Here is a 20,100-nt window from a genome sequence, read left to right as displayed (position 1 = left end):
TGTTAATTCTGTAACCCTTTAAAATAAAAGATGAGAAAGTTCATTTTCGGCACTTGATGCTTTGGGAACCAGACAAAAATTGCTGCAGCTCGGCTGGGATGTGTTACCCCCACCCTCCATATTCCCCAGATATTGCTCCTTTGGATTTCCACTTATTCAGGTCTCTGCAGAAAAGTCTTAATGGTAAAAATTTCAATTCCTTAGATGACGTAAAAAGATACCTTGACGAATTCTTTGCCTTGAAACCACCCCTATTCTGGAAAGAGGATATTTTCAAGGTAAAGGAAAGATGGAGACGTATTGTTCAACGAAATGGTTCAGATTTGGTTGATTAAAAATGTAATGGCAAGTATTTAGTGACCTTTACTTTCCTTTAAAAATCGGAACGAACTTTCCGGACAACCCAATATAAACATAACAATGAAATACGAATATAAACATGAAAAATAAAAACCTAAATTGAAAGAGGCGATTAAATTTTTTTTCCTAACCTGCAGCCGTTTCAGAAAAGTGGTTGTACGAAGTATTCGAAATTCAGCCCTCCTTCCTCAGGGTTCCTTTCTCGAGGTAAAATCCAGCAAAAAGCATTAAGGCACTACATGGTGAGTATTCAGTTGATTTTATTACTACCCACAAGGGGCGAACATAGAGGGGACAATACAATCTGATGTGGGGTCAGACATACGGATGGTTTTTACAAAAAATCGGATTTAAAAATAACATGAAATTACAATAATATACACAAAATCGAATGATGAAACAGACCGGAAGACATTACAGGTGGAGTGGGTGCGGGTTTAGCTCGGACCCCACGAGCCCCGCCTCCCCACTGATACTTTTGGTTGCGCTTAGTATTACATTTATGTTGTATCTTTCACTCGCAACTTTCGTGCCACATCTTTCCATCGTTCTTCATACACTCTCCTAGTCAGGCATATTCTCTCCAGCCCTATCTTCCTTTTCAGGTGAAAGATGAAATAATTCATCAAACCAGGGCCGGAGATGAACTTGCCTGACTGTAAACCTTTCACTCTCGTCTTCCATATCACCTCTTTCGCAATTGCTACTACAACGAGAAAACGAAACTTACCTTCATTCACGAGGAAATCCGGTGGGTCAATTTTTGTAATCGACTCAGTCGACAGCTGTACTCTTCGTGTACCTGACAACAGCTGTTCGGCATAAACCCACACCTCAGACACGTCCGGACAATGAACAATAGCGTGCGGGACGGTTTCCCTATCCCGCCCGCATCTTGGACATATCGGACTGTCTTGGCCACCGTGCCTTGCGAGTTTATCCCGAACAGGTAGAGCTCCTCTGTAGCATTGCCATGCCAGAGACTTCTGGAAGTTGTCCAGTGTCCTCGGCTTGAACGTACGTCGGAACAGACTGGCCAGCTGATTATCGTCGAGACCTAGGGTTTCCCCCAAGGTATCTTCACATTCCGCCTCTACCAACCCTCTATAGAAGAATGTGGTGGAACCCCCACCGCAGGCGTTGCCCGAGCGACGGAATAGCAGGAGAGCCTTGCGACACTCCGTGTACCAAGTACCGAGTTTCGATCTACGATTCAGCCAGGTTTCCCGTCCACCGAAACTAGTGAACTTGGGAAACATCAGTTTTGCTAACGGAGACCACACCCGTTCACCATCCAGGTAGAGCCACAGATGTCTTAACCTCAGCGCATGTCTGCGCATCATCAGCCAAGGCATCCCTAGCCCACCCTTTAACGGTTGTTGACAGCAAGTAGAGCGTTTCACAAGTGGTTTCCTACCCTTCCACAAGAAGTAGAAGAGCTGTCTTTCCAACTTGGTCAACCACGAATCGGGGCAAGGAACGACGGAAAGGCGGTAGGTGATAACCGATGCGATAAACACATTGGCCACCTCCGCCCTCCCTTTCAAGGATAGCCACCGTCAAGACCAGGTCTTGGCTACTGCAGCCACCTTGCTCGTTACCTCGCTCCAATTCTTCTCTATTTGGAGGTCTGGACCGAACCAGACCCCTAGCAATTTAATCGGACCCTCCGTCCAACGTCCCACGACGCTGTCAGGAGGCATCGACTTGCCTCTCCAGGTGCCGAGTTGCAAGCCGACTGACTTTTCGCGATTAACTTTTGCTCCTGTCACCGTCTCGTAAACCTCTATGGCCTTGCCTACTTTACATAGGTGGTCCATTTCGGTTACGATGATGGTGATGTCATCCGCGTACGCTGACACTGATTTTCCATTACCCGGCTGTCTCGGGATGCCGCTCAGTTTTCGCAGTAATGGCTCTAGAGCCATCACGTACAAAAACGGGGAGGGCGGACACCCTTGACGAACCGAGCGTTTGATTTTGAACGGCTTCGACAAGAAGCCGTTCACCCGAACTACCGAGTCGATGTTATCATACATTTGGATAATCCACCTGAGCAAGCCAAGGCTCAGCCCGAATTGTGCCAGGGCAGATACCAGGTAACGATGGTCGACCCTATCAAAGGCTTTAGATTGGTCTAAATGGACCAGTACCCCACCCTTGCCAGAATCACTATTAAACCCCTCTATAGTGTACCGCATTAGATGGAGATTATCCTGAATGGATCTGCCCGGAACGGCACATGTCTGTGCCTCTCCGATCAGACCATCCGCGACACGCGCCAATCTTTTCGATAACACTTTGGCCAAAATCTTCAACTCTGTGTTTAGCAGAGTGATGGGCCTGAAATTATCAATGCACTCCCCCTTGCTCGGGTCCTTTCTGACGAGAGTCACTACTCCCCGGCGCACAGATCTGGGTATAAGCCCGTTCTGCTGCCAGTTCGCATAGACCTCCGCCAGTAGGTGCCCGAACAAGTCTGGCATACTCTTATATAACTCATAGGGTAGACCATCCAAACCCGGCGCCTTGCCTGCGCCGCAGTCCGCCATTGCCTTAAACACCTCCTCAGGCGTGATTGGCCCTTCACAGCCCTCCGCATCTCGCCCCGATAAGCGCGGCAGCCCGTCGAGTAGGTCCGTAAAGGCCCCCCTCCTATCCAGTCCGCCGCACTCACCGAAAAGCTGAGCGAAGTGCTCCTGAAAGGCCTCACACATCTCCTCGGGTTCGTTTATCAACTCACCTTGTTGGTTCGTCAAAGATCGAATCGTGGCACCGTTACCATGCTGAGCTTCCACCACTCGGGCCCATCTCACGGCGTTGATTCCTTCACATCCCATATGGCGGATTCTAGCCCTGACAATGCAGCCCATGTGTTTGGCCTCGAGGTGCTGGTTTAACACCAGTCTCTTGGACGCCACCTGAGCCGCAGAGCCAGTTTTCATGGCTTCCTCTAATTCCTTAACTAGAGTATTATCCCCTCTAGCCTCTCTAGCCACTACTCCTATGCTATATCTAATAGACTCAAACTTGATGGCTCGTTTGAGGGCGTACCACCATTTGTTATTAATGATGGTACCGGATAGTGCCCTCTGAATTATGTTCCTAATCCGGTCTTTGTACTCCTTAATCGCCAAAAGGGACGTATTAAGTTTCCAGTAACCGGATCCTCTATTTCTAACCTTATCTATGTCAAGCTTACAAGTGACCATTTTATGATCACTGTAGCTGATCGGGTAAAACTGTGGACACTTAGCTATTTTACTGTCTACTTTTCTAATTAGAATTCTATCTATATATGACCTGGAAGATCCGTCGCTGTTTGACCATGTCCACAATGGAGCGTTCGGAAATTCCAGCCTATACGGATCTGCTAGCTCAAAGCGGCTTAGCAGTTCCATGAAGCCACTGTTACCTCTCCTATCTGGACACGAGCCAACACAATCTACATCCGCTTTGCAAATTGTGTTAAAGTCTCCTAGCACCACTAATGAATGCGAAGTACCAAGAAATTTTTCTAGATCACGAAAATAATCACTTTGCCCTTTTTTACTGTTGGGTGCGTAAATTGCAACCAGTCTGATAACTTTACCATTACTGAACGTCAAATCCATGACGACCAGCCTACCTTCTGGATCTGCAAAAATTAACTTTTTCTCAGAAACCCGGTTTCTTTTTAATAGGACCAACACCCCTCTCCCGCCTGTAGGACTGCCAGGAGAGAAAAAACTCTCGTAGCCGTCAAACAGCGGGAGTAGACCTCTTGGCCCCTCTAACCAGGTTTCTGTAGCAACAATAACATCTAAATTACGCGACCTGATATCATGCAGGAAGCGACCTTGCTTCCAGCCTGCTCCCAGGCCGCGCACATTCAAACAACCAACATAAATGTAATCCATTACTTACCTTATATCAGTGGTTCGGTTTTTTCTTTTTCTTCTTTGTTTGTCTCCTTTTCTGGGCCTCGTGGGGGAGTCTGACGCAGGCCCTCGAATATATATGGAGATGTTATATCCATTCTGAGCGGGCCTACGTCATGAAAAAATTCGGACTTTATCCGTCCGTAATCCTTCCGGCCTATTCTGTACAATACATAGTCATTTTTCCTCCCTATTTTTTCTACTTTGGCCATCGCTGCCAACACATTACCGAGTCTATTGTTCGTGGCCTTAACGGCCATAAATGAGTTCAACGACTCTCTTTTCTTCTTTTGGTTTACTTTGGGAGGGGTGGTTTCAGTTTTTCTTTTTTTTCTAGTGATTTTTGACCACCCCTCCTCCTTTTTCGTTTCCTCGCTCTTTTTTTCCTCCGCCGCTGGTTCCGCTGCCTCTGTCACCTCCACACCTTCAGCCGTCCCTCCTGGGCCGCCCAGCGCTGTTTCTTATGGCACCTCTTCTGCTTTTCCACTTGGCTGAGCTGCTTCCTGCGGTTTGGGTTGGCATTCTGCCCTTACATGCCCTTTCTTACCGCAGCCGAAGCACCTCGGCTTTCTGCCCTCTACGAAGACTGTGACTCTATCTTCTTCGCTTATTTTTAGAGTCTCTGGAATTTCCTCCAGGGTTTGTATTTCTGCCTGGATGGCTATTATTATCCGCTGCCCTTTCCAGAATTCTTCCTCCTCTACAGTGGCCTGGAGGATGTTTATTTTTTCCTCCAGGCCTACCATAACTGCTGCCACCAGAACTTCGGCATCCGCTTCTGGCGGAATATTATTTATAGTGATCTTTGAAGTTCTTTTGCCTTTATACAGGGGTAGGAGAACAATATCCTCCGCTTTTATTGGTTCCATGGATAGCTTTTTAGCTACCTCCTCTGTTGTGAATCTCACCTCCACTGTGCCGTATTTCTTCCCTCGATTGATGTATGTGATCTTATCCATTATCGGCTTTAAGCAATTTTCGATTTTTTTCTCCTCTATTTTTTGTATTGATCTGCTTGTTGTATTGAAGGTCTTATAAATTATTCTTCTTTTTGTAATTTCTTCCTGTTTTTGGGCGTTTGAAGCCACGGTTACTTCCGTGCCCTCTTTTGACACACAGTCCGCATGTTTCTTTAGGTTTTCGACATTAATTTTTAAAATTTTTTTACCAGCTACTTCCGAAAATTTTTTCGCTGGTGCTGGAATATCTTTTTTCTTTGGCGACCCCGCCTCTTTTTTCTTTGGCGACACCGCCGGTGATCCTGCATCACTAGTCACAGGTGAATATGAGATGGGGGATTCCATCTCCGATAACTGGCTTTAACAAGCCTTTGGCACAACCAAGATAATGATAGTTTTTCCCCCACGGAGGGGGGAACACCAACACGAAGCCCTCGCACGAAGGCCGACTTCAATAGTTGTACAACAATACAGAAAGACGGCTAGACACACAGTAGATCACAACGGAGAAAATATACACAAGGCAAAAATATAATAACTCACTATACACTATGACGAGTATTCAGTTGATTTTATTACTACCCACAAGGGGCGAACATAGAGGGGACAATACAATCGGGGAACTTAAAATAAGAAAGCGAATGACAAGAAAAGGAAAAAATAAAAGTAAAAATGACATATGAAAGAATATTTACAATGAGATGTAAATGTCCACTCGATCCCCGGAATCGAGAGGTTACATTTTCGTCACATATATTTCACAATATTTTCTTTTTTCTCTTTTTTTTTTTTTTTTTCCTCTCACAATTCTATACATATTCCATAATAGCTTTCAATTCTCTAAAGTCCATCACTGAGCCCTCAGGCAGCCGCTCTCTCACTCGAACACTCGTGTAAAATATTACACTCTCTCCGGCAGCTCTGAGGAACTCAGCGACTCTTTCTTCGGGGATTAGAGCAGTCTCCTGCCACTGATCGGTCATCCTGTTGACCCATATATGTCCCTCCGTATTACATGTTAAGTCTTTCATTTCAGGGCAGAAATGGAAGGTTACTAACTTGTAGAAGCAGTAATCTTGTTTCCGTCCTACGTTTTCCTTCATTTTTCTTTTCGGGCTGATTTCTTCCTTGTTCTCCTCTCTTTGTTTCTCTCTTTCTCTCTTTTTGCCTTCTTTTCTTTCTCCTTCCTTCTCTTGACTTTTTGGTTCTCTCTCTTTCTCTCGTGTTTTATGTTCCTTTTCTTTTTCCTTTTGTGTGCCGTCTTTTCTTTTCGTTTGATTCTGATCTCTCTCTTGTTTTTTTCCTGTTGTTTCTTTTTCCTTTTTTTTTTCCTGACTCTGTTTTGGTTCTATTTCTTTCTTTTCTTTTATTTCTTTTTCCTTCATTGACTTATTATTTCCTTTCTCTTGTTGTTTTGTTTCCTTTTCTATGTTTTCTTTTTCATTTACCGTATTCTTCTTTTCTTCAAGTTCCTGCTCGCACTCCGCTACGAATTCGTATAACGGGCACTCTTTTTTAATGTGCCCCCTTGTCCCACACAAGTAACAGTTTGGTTTTCTTCCCTCTACAATTACACTGAGGGTTTTTTCATCTTCAATTTCAATTCTGTAGGGGAACCTTTCAATGTCCTCTTTTGTGGCCATCAAACACAGTTCTACCCCATATCCTCTCCAGTTTACCGCGTTGGACTCCTTAAAGGATTCCACCTCCACTTCCTCTTCTGCTGCTCCTAGAATAGCTGTTGCCAGCCATTCTGTTTTCACTTCTGGGGGTATATTCGGGATTTTAACCCGGACCCCTCTTCTTCCCTTGTATGAGGGCCACATTGTGAATTTTTCGGCTCTTAGAACGGTGGTAGCCAGTGAGGCTGCAATTTCTTCCGTTGCACATCTCACCTCCACCGTACCAAATTTCTTGCCTCTACTCACGTAGGTTGTTTTCCCCATTATGTCTCCCAGACATTTTTCAATTTCGGCTATCTCCACTCTTGCCAGTTTCTTCGTATTTTTGTCTTGGGTTCTGTATGTCACTGTCTTGCTTTCTTTATCCTCTTTTGCTTTCGCGGGGGGGGGGGTAGCTTCACGCTATCACCCTCCCTTTTGAACAGCTTTTCATATTCTTTGAGTTTATCCTTCTCAAAGAAAACCTCCTTTATGATCATCGACGAATCGTTATTTTTCCCGGTGACCCCTGCGTAAGTCGCCATGACTAGAGGGTCAATTCACCTTTTTCGGAAGGTTTCCACACGTGGAGGCAAACGCCTCGCGCGATATTAAATCAATTTACACAGAACAAATTTCACTGACGAGTATTCAGTTGGTGAAAGTTCAGTTTTTGAATATCGAAAATTTTCTCAAGGTTTTCAAGACGATTACCACGTTTAACTAAGAAATGAAAATCATTGAAAGGTAAATTCAGTTAATCATGCAAATAATAGCCAATGGGAATATTCCATTCTGTCTGATATATACAACTATAAAGAAAAAAAAATTTAAGATTACAGGTTTGTGCATAAGTGTTCATTGGATTTAATCATCTAACTGGACCGTATTTTCAAAAAGCTTTTATATTCTAAAAAATTATATTTTAAAGTTTAAGAAAATTATAAGACGCTAAATATTTATGCTTACAATATACTAAAATGTCTGAAATTTTTTATATAGGGGTGAATAAATGAATTCTTGTGTCCCCTATATCTAATTTTAAAATTAGCAGTACTCCCTATATAAATTTTCCTAAGTCCGGAGCGTTAAACTAATAAACCTGTTTGTTGTTTACACACCCGTCTTCGTCTTTTGTTCGTTTCTTTTGTAAATTCCAAATATATATGTATGTATGTGTGTGTATGTATATATATATATATATATATATATATATATATATATATATATATATATATATATATATATATATATGGATTTCGCAGACAGGAACTGAAACAAATCGATCGTATATATATGTATGTATATATGTAAGTGTATGTGTTTTGGTATTGGCAACATGAATGACAATGGCCAGAGACTACTTGAATTTTGCACCTACCATAACCTGTGCATCACTAACACATTCTTTGCCAACAAGACATCCCACAAGGCATCTTGGAGACATCCAAGATCTCACCACTGGCATTAGCTGGATCTCATCATTACACGAAGACCCTTTCTGAATACTGTTCAACTGACTCGTAGTTACCACAGCGCGGATTGTGACACAGATCATTCACTAATATGAAGCAGGGTAAGGATTCTGCCTAAAAAGTCCATCACTCCAAGAAAATGGGCTGACCACGCATTAACACTGCCAGAACCTCCGACCCTACACTGCGACAATGTTTTGCTGTTTTTATCAAAGTTGCCCTCAATAGCTGCCCAACCACCTCTGCTGAAAGTAGGTGGAATTATATCAGGGAAGTTTTGTATACCACATCAATAGATACTTTCGGCATGAGAGAAAGGCAAAACCCAGATTTTGTTCAGTGCTGGGCTCTCAGAGCTGGAAACAGTTATCGAAACAAAGCGTGCAGCTCTGATGTAATTCTTCTATAAGAGTGATTCTTCTATAAAGTCACTCGAAGAACTCAGAAAGGCAAGAAATAAAACCCAACTGACTGCCAGACGCTGTGCAAATTGGTATTGGCAGGACATCTGTCAGAGTATCCAGTCAGCTGCTGACAGTGGCGACACCCGTGGGATGTATGCCGTTTTGAAGAAGGCCCTCGGTCCATTCGCAACCAAGTCAGCCCCTCTGAAATCAACTACTGGGGATCTCATCAAGGACCAAAGCAAGCAAATGGATAGATGGGTGGAGTACTACCAGGATCTCTACTCACGAGAGACCACGGTAGCTGAGGCTGCAATCGAGGGTGTCAAGATCTTGCCAGTCATGTGTGAACTTGACAGTCTGCCATCTATAGCAGAGCTCACCAAGGCTATTGACTCCCTAGCAAGTAACAAGGTTCTGGGAAAAGACGGCATCCCCTTAGAGATCATCAAAACCGGCAAAAACACCATCCTGCTTCGGCACATTCATGAGCTTCTGTGTCAGTGCTGGGAAGAGGGTACAGTCCCTCAGGATATACGGGATGCTAACATCATTACGCTTTACTAAAACAAAGGTGACCGTGGTGATTATAACAATTACCGTGGAATATCTCTTCTAAGCACTGTTGGAAAGGCCTCTGCTCGCATTATCCTGTTCAGGCTGCAACTGCTTGCTTCTCGAATTTATCCAGAATCGCAGTGTGGCTTTAGAAGAAGCAGATCAACTATTGACATGATATTCTCCATACGCCAACTTCAGGAGAAGTCCAGAGAGCAGAAAATGCCATTATATATGACCTTCATTGATCTGACAAAGGCCTTTGACTTGGTAAGTAGAAAAGGCCTCTTCATCCTGCTCCAAAAAATCGGATGTCCACCAAAGCTGCTGAGGATCATCACATCTTTCCATGATGATATGTAAGGAACCATACAGCAAAATGGTTCAACATCAGCCGCCTCCCAAATAAAAAATGGGGTAAAGCAAAGTTGTGTCCTTGCTCCTACATTATTTGGCATCTTCTTCTCGCTGCTGCTGTCACATGCCTTTGTGACATCAGATGATGGAGTGTTTCTGCACAGTAGAAGTGATGGGAAACTGTTCAATCTCTCGCGTCTGCGTGCCAAGACCAAAATCAGAAGCGTCCTGATCAAGTAGATGCTATTTGCTGATGATGCCACTCTGGTATCACACACAGAAGAAGCCCTACAAAGGCTCATCAACTGTTTTGAGCAAGCATGTGGAAACTTTGGCTTATTTATCAGCCTCAAGAAGACTAACATCATGATTCAGGCTACATCGAACATCCCAAACAAACATATTGGAGACCACAGACTACAGGAGGTGGAGAAGTTTACCTATCTTGGCTCTACCGTCACCTACAACCTATCCCTTGATACTGAGCTCAATATACGCATTGGCAAGGCAGCTGCTGTGATGGCCCAACTCTCCAAACGGGCATAGGACAACCATAAGCTGACTAAGACCACAAAAATGAAGATTTACCAGGCATGTGTACTTAGCACTCTACTGTATGGAAGTGAGACTTGGACGCCATACGACTCCATACGTCGCCTAAATATCTTTCTCCTGCGCTGCCTCCGGAAAATCCTTCTCATCAAATGGCAGAATCATGTCCCCAACAAAGATGTCCTCAAGCAAGCGGGAATACCAAGCATGTTTACACTCCTCACACAAAGACGTATGAGATGGCTTCGACATGTTAGCCGTATGGAAGATGGCAGAATCCCCAAGGACATACTCAACGGAGAGCTTGCTAGGGGCACTAGGTCTGTGGGAAGACCGTTCTTACGATACAAGGATGTTTGCAAAAGGGACATGAATGCCTGCAACAGCAATATTACCAACTGGGCAGCAGTTGCCAGCAACCGTGGAGATTGGCGACGTACCGTAAAATAGGGAACACAAAGAATGACATAGAGAGAGAGGAGAAATGGAAAGACAATAAAAGACGTCAACAAGAAAGTATGACATTACAACCAGCCAGGCAAAGTCTTCGCTACATTTGCGGCACCTGCCAGAGGGAGTGTTTGTCAAGGATAGGACTACACAGCCACAGCAGGAGATGTATTAGGACATGAAATGTAAAAGCCGGACTAGATTATTTTATGCGCAACTCCATTGTCTCCCGAGACAAAAAGGATGCCAACAACAATATATATGGATTTCGTAGACAGGAACTGAAACAAATCAATCGTATATATATGTATATATGTAAATGTATGTGTGTGTATTTGTGTCTGTGTTTCGAACTCACCACTGCTTCACAATTGCTGTTCATTTATTTACATCCACAAAACTTACTGGTTTCACAAGAACAAACTAATAGAATAAGTACTAGGCTTATCAACATAAAAAAACACTAGGCTGTGTCTCATATTTTTGTTTGCCCACTCAGTTGTATCTATCAATTTATCTTTGTGTGTGTATATCTATATCTATATCTATATCTAACACACACACACACACATATATATATATATATATATATATATATATATTATATATATATAATATATATATATATATATATATATTATATATATATATATATATATATATATATATATATATATATATATAAATATAACACCCTAATGGGTGCCTTAACTCCCAAATTTTAGTAATTTCTTTTATGATCCAAAACTAGGTCAAAAGTACTGAATGGATCTTTATGAAATTTGGAAATTATATTCTAAGCATAAGGGCCATAACCCCCATGACAATTAATATATTTTTGCTGTTGATGAAATTTTAACCATAGATATTAGACACAAATGAATTTATAAAATTCCATCTTACAAAGTTAGAAAGACCCCTCCATGGGGACTTAACACCCACAATTTTGTCATTTTATCTAAGTAAAAACGAATACAGTTGTGCTCTTGGAAGCTGTAGGGTTACCCGAGCATAAAAGTTGGGCATTATTTCTAATGCAATGGTATAACAGTGTGACATTTTGCTTTGACATACACTTACATTGTGATTTCTGCAACGTGGTGCATAAATTGTTAAGTAAATGAGAAGCATCTTTGTCTCCACTGATTCAGTTGCAAAGTGTTGAGTAAAGTTATTTGATTGCAGACCTCCTTTCAGTCTTTTTATTATCACTCGGTCACACATAGTCCCCAGATGGTAACATTGATTACAAGGCCTTCCCAGATGAGTGACTGGTTATTCAAAGACATTTATAGATTTTAAATTCATTCTGTCCAGTTACGTATCATTATAGTGGTCATTTGCAAACTCCAGAGATGACACTTTAATTTCTCCTAAGCCCTCACGTCACACAGTTGGTAATGTTGATTTCAGTTGGGTCACGCCCTTCCAATTGCTATAGATTCGTAATGCATCTTACGACAGTGCCTGTCACCTGGATGGTGAGGAATCCTACATTGGGAGTGGTAACGACTAGGGTAGGATAACTGACTGCTTATTGTGATCATTCGTCTTTTGGTTTCCATGTGGCACGATTACAATTTTTTTAGGGTGTGTAAAGAGGGAAATAACCCTCATCTGCAATTTTGATGAAATTCGAAACATAGATATTCCAGTTCATTTAGAAAATATAACAGAAAAGTCTAATTCTTCAATTGAATGTAACCGGGCAACGCCGGGTATCTCTGCTAGTATATAATAAATATAACTAATGATAAAAAATGTGGAGGCGCAATGGCCCAGTGGTTAGGGCAGCGGACTCGCGGTCATAGGATCGCGGTTTCGATTCCCAGACCGGGCGTTGTGAGTGTTTATTGAGCGAAAACACCTAAAGCTCCACGAGGCTCCGGCAGGCGATGGTGGTGATCCCTGCTGTACTCTTTCACCACAACTTTCTCTCACTCTTACTTCCTGTTTCTGTTGTACCTGTATTTCAAAGGGCCGGCCTTGTCACTCTCTGTGTCACGCTGAATATCCCCGAGAACTACGTTAAAGGTTCACGTGTCTGTGGAGTGCTCAGCCACTTTTACGCTAATTTCACGAGCAGGCTGTTCCGTTGATTCGGATCAACCGGAACCCTCGTCGTCGTAACCGACGGAGTGCTTCCTTTCCCTCCGATAAAAAATATACAAGAATGAAAAATAATTGCTGGGTGTGTGTCTCTGTTATAATTCGTATCCGGGTGTTGAGATTCCATCTAAATGGTCCCCAAGGAAATGACCCATGGCAAATGTCCGATTCTTATAATGGGTCGTGTTGCCTCCATTTCCCATCTCACTGTTAGTGGAGGTCGAAAGAGGCGGAACAACGTGTGTCAGTCACAAAGATTAGCGTTGCTGCTGCCGCTGCTGCTGCTGCTGCTGCTGTTGTTGTTGTTGTTGTAGCAGCAGTGATTGATAAACATCTTATTTCTGTAGTTTGTATGTATTGATTGGATTGACATATTTATTAGCCTGACGCGCGCGCGCGCTTGTTTGTGTGTATGTGTGTACATGTGTGTGTGTATGTGTGTGCATGTGTGTGAGCATGTGTATGTCTGTATGAATGTGTTTGTATGCGCGCGTGTGTGTGTGAGTGTGTGTGTGTCTGTGAGTGGTAAGTAGTTCGTTTCCCAACCACGTGCTTCCGGGTCCAGTCTCACCGTGCGGCACATTGGGCAAGTGTCTTCTACTATAACCCCGGGCTGACCGACCAAAGACCTGTGAGCGGATTTGGTAGGCGGAAAGTGAAAGAAACTCTCTGTATATCAATGTGTGTGTGTGTCAGTGTCTCTGTGTTTGTCCCCACGCCCACCGCTTGACAACCGGTGTTGGTTTGTTTACGGCCCCGTAAATTAGCTGTTCGACGAATAAAACCGACAGTTTATGTATCAGGCTTCAAAGAAAAACAAGGTAACGAGGTTGATTTAGTCGACTAAAATTTCTTCAAGGCATTACTCCAGCATGGCCGTTGTCTATTGACTAAAACAAGCAACATGCATATATGTTTGTGTGTGTGATTGTGTGTGTGTGTATTTATACATGTATGTATATATATATATATATATATATATATATATATATATATATATATATAGTATGGATGCATGCTTGTATGTATGTATGTATGTATGTATGCATGCATGCATGTATGTATGCATGCATGTATGTATGTATGTATGTATGTATGTATGTATGTATGTATGTATGTATGTATACAAGGGGTGCCGGAAAGTTCTTGGCTGAAAAGAAAATATAGAGGGATCAGTTAATTACGATTTTATTCAACATATTCCTCTCTCAAATTCACACACTTATTGCAGTGGTCCTTCAGTTTTTCTAAGACCAGTAAAAGAACTCGGGAGGTTGGGTCTCCAACCAGGCTTATCGCGACACCTTTAAAGCCAGGAACTTTTCAGTACCACCTCGTATGTAAATGTGTGTGTTGTGTGTGCGTGTCGTTGTTTTTATGTCTGTCCCTCCACCGCTTGAATATCGGTGCTTGTTTGTTTATGTCCCCGTAACACAGTTTACAAAAGGACTCCTAATAGCTTCATGATTTAGCGATACAATAAATTCTCAGATTTATAGAACATGTTATATATATCCAAGCAGTCTTTCAGGCACGGTGCATATTGTTAGACGTATTTAAAAGTTAAATCGTTAGTCAATGAGAAAACACGAGAAAAAAAAAAGAAAAGAAAAAAAAAGAACGAGAACAAAACACTCGAAGAAAATTAAGCCAAAAAGTGGAACGAGAAAAGCGAAAAGAAAATTACGAAAAATGAAATCTTCGTCCATTTTGTCTATAGAAAGCATAATAAATCTAAGTGGTGTAGAATAATCTTTTCTACACTAAGCACAAGGCCCGAAATTTTGGGGGAGGGAGCCTGTACGAAACTGGTACTTAGTTTATCGACCCCAGTACGCAACTGGTACTTAGTTTATCGACCTCGAAGGGATGGAAGGCAAAGTCGACCTCGGTGGAATTTGAACTTGATTACAATCAACCAATTACCTTATGTCGTAAATTAAAGAATCTAATGTTATTTGGAATTAAAGTTGGGAAATTTGGGTAATTTGAGCCAATCAACAGACAGCGTTCCATTAGCAGCTTGTTACCATGACAACCGTACGCTGTGTTGTGGTTCACTGTTATCTGTGCCGCTGTTGTCTATGTTGGTTTTACCAACGTGTTTTAATTTTTTTGTGTGTTAGTATATTACTTATTTTTCTGTACTTCTGTGTGTTAGTATTTCTATGCTTTTTTTGTGTGTTAGTACTTTTACATATTTTTCTTTTCATATATTTTTGGGACTCATTGACTCTGATAGCTGGATTTATGACGTCACTAGGTTAATTCTATTCATAAAAATTTTAATTAGGCGTATTTCTTAAACCGTTAGCTTCACATTTCAACAGCTTAACTGAAATTTAGCCCACGTAAGAGGAACTGAGAGGGATATCGTGGAACAGAGAAACTGTGGGTGATACAGATAATTTGACATTAGTTTTGAATTCTGCATGCAAAAACATAAGATACAGGTATTCTTTTTCTTGGGACAAATTCTTTGTTTACCAGTGTTATTCTTATCGTAGTTTACAAATCCAAGCTTGAAAACGTTACTCAACTTTGGAGTTTTGGAGACAGACGTGGCACTCCGTCGGTTGCGACGACTATGGTTCCAGATGATCCGATCAACGAAACAGCCAATTCGTGAAATTAACGTGTAAGTGGCTGAGCACTCCACAGACACGTGTACCTTTAACGTAGTTCTCGGGGGAGATTCAGCCTGACACAGAGTGTGACAAGGCTGGCCCTTTGAATTACAGGTACAAAAGAAACAGGAAGAAAGAGTGAGAGAAAGATATGGTGAAAGAATGCAGCAAGGTTCGCCACCACACTCTGCCGGAACCTCGTGGAGCTTTAGGTGTTTTCGCTATGACAACAACAATATCGACAACAATGATGACAATGGCTGCATTAACAACATTAACAACAACGGCAACAATTAAAAGAAAAAGTGCTGTAGTGTACAGATTTAAAAAATAAAGCAGTGCCTCAGCTTGGCCATCGTCCAATGACTAAAACAAGCAAACACCGTGAGTAGTATAACTATAATGTAAAGTATAGAAACCATCTTATCATGGCTAACCACATTGGGGAGGGGGTGTTACTGTAGCTTTATAGCCCCAAGAGATCTTCGTCTCAAGCTGGCGTGGAAATACACGAATAGATTCATTGCTGTTGCTGCTGCTGTCGTTGTTGGTAGCTTCCTTGTCACCCTGATCCGGCAGAGCCATGACTGGTTTCAAATGTATGGAAAGGATGAAAGGTAAAGTCGTCCTCGACGGAGTTTGAACTCACAATGTTAAATACGGACGAAATGTCGCTAAGCATTTTGCCCGGCGTGCTAACGATTCTGACAGCTCGCCGCCTTAAGCAGCAGACCTATAATTAAAAGCATTCCAAACGTGATCATCCCGAAATTATATATATATATATATGTATATATATATATATATATATATATATATATAATATATATATATATCTATATATATATATATATATATATATATATATATATATATATATATATATATATGTATATTCAACGGCGGTGCATCAGCATGGCCACAGCTCTGAGCTGAAACTAGAGAGAAGTATATGTGTGTGTGTGTGTGTGGTGTGTGTGTGTGTGTGTGTGTGTGTGTGTGTGTATGTGTATGTGTGTGTGTGTGTGTGTGTGTGTGTGTATTTTCTTGCCTACTTCATTATCCACTATGTTATTTTTAACGATGGTAATATGTGTATGTTTTGAGGGACATTTATGTTATTTCTAGTTAATCGGATGACTGTGTAGAGACCCTTTTAGCTAGCATTTTTTGAACCGGATAATAAGAACTTGTCGATTATAGTTGTATAGAGGCGTGGCAAAATGTGAAACTATGATGGCTAGAAGGTCGAGCAAAATATATGAGTAACACTTGATATGGATGAGGGAAGGTATTGTTTTAATCACAATGTGTCAGTCAAATTATAAGTGGGTGGAATAACTATATTGAATTTGGGTGGAAGAAACATGGCTGATTTTTCAGTGTCTCTGCTGCAATAATGTCTTGGTGAAGATGTGTGTTTAGGAGGATACATTATGTGAATCATTTTGTATATGGGCGTCGTTATGAATGAGGGAGGAGCAAAAAGAGCGAAAAAAGTGTAACAGGAAAAAAAGAAAAAAAAAATGGCAGTTTTTCTGAAAGTAATTCCTTTGATTTCAATCACTGGACTGTGGCCATTCTGAGACAGCACTTTTTAGAGTATGGTCGATCACATCGACCTCGCAGTACTTATTTTACCGATAGATATTGATTTTATCGATTTCGCAATGATAAAAGTCAAAGACTTGAATATGAACTTATTAGACAAACGGACGTCACCATATACCTAAAGCATTTCACCCGAGGCCATACCGATTTAGCAGCTACTTCGAGAATACTCTCATTTTTTGTCCGATTATTTTTAAAGGTAAGCTGTTGTGATAATAAATTATTTGTCTAAGATGTCTTCAAGTATTTTGTTACATAAAGTTACGTTCCATGTACAAGTACTGCCAGAACCAACTTTGCCCACTGGGAAAATAAGTAAAACGTGAAAAATTTGTAGGGGTGAATAACTCTAACCTAGAATATATGGAGGCGGCGAATTGTCCGAATCGTTAATGTTTTACGTTTGCAGAATCGTTGCAGTCGTCGGCAAAATGCTTTGCGATATTTGTTCCGGCTCTTTACGTTTCTTGTTCAAATTCCACAGAGGTCAACTTTGCCTTTCATCTCTTCATGGTAAATAAAATAAAGTACTAGTCAAATAAGAAGGTCAATGGTATCGCCTAACTCTCCTCAACTCTCAAAATTGCTGGCCTTGTGCCTGAATTAGAAAACGTTATGTGTTCCGACCCTTTGTACTTTGCGTTCAAGTTCTACTAAGTCCATCTTTGTCTTTCACTCTTTCACGGGTTCGATAAACAAATTACCGATCTTGGGCACTAATGAAGTAGCAGAATTGATGGCATCTGTGCGTTCAGATCCTTGCTTCCCACTAACGAGAACGCTGAAACATCTATTAATAGTTGACAACTTGAATAACAAGAATAACGAAAAGAAGCAAAACAAGAAAGAAAGAAAGAAAGAAATGGAGATAAACGACACATCTGTAATTGGCTGCGGAGGCACATGGCCTAGTGGTTAGAGCAGCGGACTCGCGGGTCGAGGGATCGTGGGTTCGAATCGCAGACTGGGTAAAGTGTGTGTTTATGAGCGAAACACCTAAGCTCCACGAGGCTCCGGCAGAAGGTAATGGCGAACTTCTGCTGACTCTTTCGCCACAACTTTCTCTCACTCTTTCCTCCTGCATCTAGCAGCTCACCAGCGACAGACCGGCGTCCCATCCAGGTGGGGAACCTATACGCCAAGGAAACCGGGAAACCGGCTCTTATGAGCCAGGCGTGGCTCGAGAAGGAGCAAACAACTGTAATTGGCTAGCAACTCGTGAGATGTATTAGCAAATAAAATCTATGCGATTGTGTGGTCAAGGAGTTCGCCTCGCAACAACGTGGTATCGGGTTCAGTCCAACTGCATGGCAAGTGTCTTCTCTGTAGTCCCGAGCTAATCATTGTTTTACTAGGGATTTAACTTAATAAATACAGTGCGGGAAGTATATACATATACGTATACACATACACATACATACAGATAGACAGACGGACGGACAGACAGACAGACGGACAGACAGACAGACAGATAGATAGATAGAAAGATATATATATATATATATAGATAGATAGATAGATAGATAGATAGATAGATAGATAGATAGATAGATAGATAGATAGATAGATAGATAGATAGATGTGCGCGCGCGCGTGTTTGTGTGTAGATTTGTGTTTTGCATTTCACAGCTTGATAAATGATATTGGTTTGTTGATGTCTTCGTAACTTAACGGCTTAGCAATTTGATTCCAATTGAATAAACACCAGGCTTAAAACAAGTACATACATACATACATACATACATACATACATACATACATATATATAAATATATGTATATATGTATATATATATATTACAAAGAGGGATTAATAAGGGATTAGTAATCCAGGCGAAATATTTCTTAAGCTCCCTGTAGATAAAAATACACCTGGCTCACAAAAAAGACACTTGTGACCGGTATTGTACTACAGGTAGTCCGAAATCAAAGTCCATGCCTAGTCAAATTTTAAAATTCACGGTTCCGATACCAAGTTAAGATGGTATGTTTTTACAGAATGATAAATAAGACAGACAGAAATAAGGGTTATATACATTTATTTATTCAGTTATTATAAGTTTACAACTGTTTCAGAAATGCGTCCAGAAATGCACGTAGCCCAGTTGACATATCAAACGAAATGCTACAGGCCGAAGGTAAGGATGTGATCCCGTCCATTGTCTTTATTATCTAATAGGGCAAAAAAAAACATGGCCGATTGACGAGATGCATTCTGTGTTAATCACTATTCCAAACACATGATGCTCGAGAGTGAATAGTTGCCTTTATCTGCTATACCAGCAAAGTGCTTCTCCTCATTATTTCTCAACTAGTTGAATCACTAACAAAATGAGATTTTCAAAGAACAAGCCGGATTTTGAGAAGGGTAGGGAAATGGGGATAAGAAGGGCTCTAGAACTGTGCAAGGGCAGTATACCAATCTCTGGTGAACGGATCAGTAGCCTAAAATATATAGCGGTGATATGGTCAGGCTTAAAAAACAGCCGCGTGGAGTTCAAGGGCATGCCACACTAATAAAACCTGGGAGGTGGACCATGAAGAAAGGTATCCTTAAAATGAACTCGAGGTACCACATACATAAAAGGTGTAGTGTTCTTCGTAGCCCCGAATACATTGCAAATAGAGGCTATCCTTGTTTTTCTGATTCCACGACCCTAACTTTTTTGGTCCGTTTCGGAGATTATTTTGTTTTCCCTTAATTCCACACCGTCCAACATCTACTTTCCTCTAGATTCCAGCTCTTACCTAGCGTGAATCTCTCAAGAAGATTTTCATAATAATTGGAAAAGACAACCAGACGTATAACCACTGAAGCTGGTTGCATGACGCGAGGAAACCTTAGAACGTTCTCTTCTTTGTACAGAAAATTATACAACACTAGCAGTATCGTCCGGCGTTGCTCGGTTTTGTAAGGGAAATAACTATAAAGCATTTTTAGAGAGTTATAGCCAAAAAATAGCAAAAAATGCATTAAAAATTGAAAAAAAATTATGGTAAATTTTTTTTTAAATCGTTGACTCATCGTAGACATTTTTAGAGAGTTACTTCCCTTTAT

This window comes from Octopus sinensis, linkage group LG3, assembly GCF_006345805.1.
Source record: "Octopus sinensis linkage group LG3, ASM634580v1, whole genome shotgun sequence".
NCBI classification, from domain to species: domain Eukaryota; kingdom Metazoa; phylum Mollusca; class Cephalopoda; order Octopoda; family Octopodidae; genus Octopus; species Octopus sinensis.
This window is presented reverse-complemented; position numbering follows the sequence as displayed.